The 4,128-nt window shown below is 36.9% G+C and overlaps 1 protein-coding gene across 1 annotated transcript in view; it reads right to left on the minus strand.

Annotated features, from left to right (window-relative positions):
• Positions 1 to 4,128, minus strand: part of TRDMT1 (tRNA aspartic acid methyltransferase 1) — a 101,244-nt gene that overhangs the window by 36,482 nt on the left and 60,634 nt on the right. The window lies entirely within an intron of this gene.

Here is a 4,128-nt window from a genome sequence, read left to right on the forward strand (position 1 = left end):
TATATGGAGCTCTGGTAGCATAGTGCCTAAGGCACTTGACTGTTAACCAGAAGGCTGGTGGTTCAAACCCATCAGCCACTCCTTGGAAGGAAAGTTGGGCAATCTACTTCCGTAATGATACTGCCTCAGCAACCCAAGGAGGGGTCGCTATGAGTCAGGTCTGACTTGACGGTGCATAACAACAACAAAAAATATATAAACCAACTTTATTGGAATACAATTCACATTCCATAAAATCACACGTTTATAATTTAGGTCATTTTTTTAAATGGGCTAAACAAGTAACTAAGGACCTCTGGTGGTGTAGCGGATAAAACACTTGACTGCTGACCAGAAGATCAGCACTTCAAACCCACCAGCTGCTATGCAGATGGAAGATGGGGCAATCTACTTCTGTAAAGACTTACAGCTTCAGAAACACAATGGGGGTCGCTATGAGTCAGAAACACAATAAGTTTGGTTTGTTTTTTAAACAAGGAACTAGTGTTCAAATTTAAAAGTTTCACATACCAAAAATTAAAAATTTTGACACAAAAGGAGAAAATGTGAGGAGAATGTGCCCTTCTGTCTTATTGCTAAGGAAAAGAATATTTTAAATGCTCTCAGATCAATACCACTCAATGCAATCTACAGATTCAATGCAGTCCCAATCCAGAGTCTATCAAAAATCCTTAAGGACATGAGTCGGGTTCAATTCGATGGCACATAACAACAACAACAAAAACAGTAGTTTCAGCAAGATGGTGAAACAGGCAGACAAACTACACAGATCATCTGCAACAAAGCAACAAGAAACCAACTGAAACCAATGCCAAAGACAATCCTGCGACCTGAGCTTTGAAGGGAAGGATAAAGAAGTAGATTAAATATCAACTAGAAAAAGAACGTGAATAAAACAGTGAGTGAGCAGACAGAAGCAGTACCCACTGTCCTGGGGACACAGCCATTTTGAATACTTCTCAATAGCAACCTGAGAATCAGCTCTGCTCACCAAGGACTGTAAGTACAAGGACTGCATTGGTTTCTGACAACCAGAAAGGAAAACAGCAGGGAAGGAGGCAAATGGACTTGTGAACTGGCTGTCCTCAGGGTATAGTCATTTTCAATGTTTGTGGGCAGCGGGTAGGGCCATTATGGATATATATGAGTGGCATTCTTAGCTGGACAGTAATATAAGAGTAGGTTCCAGAACAGGATGGGGGATAGTGATGGAGGCTGATGACTAGAAAGGTGTGATATTCTCCTTGTTGCTCTTATACCTCACACCATCTTGGTGAATAAGGATGTGGCCATTCCCTGACTCCACTCACCTTCTGGAACAGCAGGAATTCCATCCTGGTCTATGCCCTGAAAGGGCCTGGGTGCCATGTCCCAACCCACAGTTTTGTTTTTGTTTTAAAATTATTCTTTTTGTCTTCCTTCTTTCTTACCTCCCCCCCCCCCTTTTCCTGGTTCAATTCTTTTTTCTTCCTTTTGGTTCTTCTAGCCCTTGTTTTTCTTTTTGCAGTTTTCTCATTTTTTTCTTTACTATTCTTTTAAGCTTGACCTTTCCTCTCATTCATCCCTTCCTGGATATCGTGGCTCTTTTTTCCCCCCAATTTTTTTTCACTATCTTTCTTTTATCCTTTATTAATATATTTTGAAAATTTTTCTTCTCATTAATTGCATTTTTATTTTTTTACAATTGTTTCTGTTTGTTTATGCAGTTTATGTTTTTTATTCTCTTGTTTTATTTTTTAGGTCTCTTTTTTTTTCTCGGTCTAGCTGAGTGGGAGATGGCAACTGTTGCAAAACAAAACAACATACATGCACCTCCTACAGCTACACACAGTGAGGGCCACCACTGGTTTTTGCACCAACTTACCAACGACAGATGGTGGCTAATACAAGCTCAACTCACCTTCAACTGCTCTTTACAAACAGTTAACAGAGATCTTTGCACACATTCTCACTCTCCATCACACACAACAGATGACAGGTGGTGAGTGTCTAAGTGCTAACAACTAGCAAAGAGAGGAGCACAGTACCTGCTTACACAGAGATATCAAAACAAAACAAAGAAAAAAAAGAAAATCTTTAGTGAATCACACCAACATACAACCCAAAATTAAACATAAATGCACAATACCACAATGTCTGCGAGAAAACAGACAATCACAGTCCACACAAAAAAGCAAGATAAAGTAGTAGAAGAAACAAAGCACCTGGAGTCAAGCCCAGAAAACATCCCTGAGGAAGAGGCAGCATTAGAATTCCCTGACAAGGAATTCAAAAGAATTGTATTGGGGTACCTTCAATGAGTTGAGATAGATCAAGAAAAAGTGACAAGTCAACAAAAACACTGGCAAAATTAAGGAAAATACACACAAAACTCTGAACAATTTAGGAAAATACTACATGAACAAATTGACAAAATTTAAAAAAATTAGAAATTATACCAGCACAATAAATAGAAATCCAGAAGAGTAATACTAAGATTTCAGAAATAGATAACACATTGGATGGGCAAAGGAGTAAAATTAAATAAAGGAAAGAAAGAATTAATGGGACTGAAGACAAATACCTCCATAGTACTTTGTTAAGGGGTTATTAAGACAAAAGATCAAAATGAAATGAAGAAAGCCTAAGATTTATATGGGGTACCATCAAGAAGAATAACCTATGTATCATCAGAATTCCAGAACAGAAAGAGATGATAAAACCATAGAGAAAATTGTTGAAGATTTGTTGGAAGAGAATTTCCCTAATATGATGAAAAGTGAGAATATATCCATTCAAGAAATTCAACGAATCCTAAAAGTGATAGACCCCAAAAGAAAATCACCAAGACATATCTATCATCATCAAACTCACCAAAACCAAGAACAAAGAAAGAATCCTGAAAGCAGCACAGGAAAAATGAAAAGTTACCTACAAAGGTCAATCGATAAGACTAAACTCTGATTTCTCAGCAGAAACCATGCAGATGAGAAGGCAATGGGATGATATATACATAAAATCCTGAAAGAAAAAAATCTCCAGCCAAGAATCATATACCCAGCAAAACTCTTCTTCAAATATGATGGTGAAATTAGGAGATTTCCAGATAAGCAGAAATTAAGGGAATTTCTTAATACCAGACCAACCTTACAAAAGAGGTTAAAGGGAGCCCTTTGCCAAAAACAGCAAACATCAACCAATAATTAACACACATGATGACATAACCCAAAAACCAACCAAGTTATGGAAGTATTCAAAGTAAAATAAGCTTACAAGACTGCAAACAAGGAACAAGAGCCATCAATTGGTAAAGGAGGACAACTACAAACCAAAAAGAGGGCATATTAACATACTTACATAACTTCTAAACTGTGAGGAAGTCAAGACAATTGCAAGATAAAACAGACTGTTCTAAACTTAGGAAGAAAATAATAAACCATAGAGTAACCTCAAAGGAAAATAATAAACCTTCGCATCAAAATATAAAAGAGGACAAGCTCAAATATTTAGCAAATACTAAAACAAAAGCAATGAAAGAGAAGATAACAAGATGTATTATAAAAAGGAGCTCAGCACAGAAAATCATATGGAACAAAGAAATCAGCAACACTACAAAAAACACGTAACAAAATGACAACAAATTCATACTTGATGATAATTACACTGAATGTCAGTAGATGAAATGTACCACTCAAGAGACGGAGAGTTGAACACTGGATAAGAAAACACAGCCCATCAATATGCTGTCTACAAGAGACACACCTTAGAGACAAAGACAAAAATAGACTGAAAATCAAAGGTTGAAAAAAGACATATCAATCAAATGGCAATCAAAAAAGAGCATGAGTGGCAATATTAATTTCTGAAACAACAGACATTAAGACAAAAACCACCATAAGACACAAAGAAGAGCATAATATAATGATTAAAGGATCAATTGAACAAGAGGACATAACCATAATAAACATCTTCACATTCAATAAAAGAGCCCCACAATACATAAATAAGACTTTAACAGAATTGAAAAGACAAATAGATGACTCCACAGTAATAGTGTTGTTGTTGTTGTTATGTGCCGTCGAGTCAGCCCCGACTCATAGCGACCCCTCCTTGGGTTTCCGAGGCAGTTATCACTACGGAAGTAGGATT

This window comes from Orycteropus afer, unplaced genomic scaffold (assembly GCF_000298275.1).
Source record: "Orycteropus afer afer isolate SDZICR_OR568_19922 unplaced genomic scaffold, OryAfe1.0 scaffold00035, whole genome shotgun sequence".
Classification (NCBI taxonomy): Eukaryota; Metazoa; Chordata; class Mammalia; order Tubulidentata; family Orycteropodidae; genus Orycteropus; species Orycteropus afer.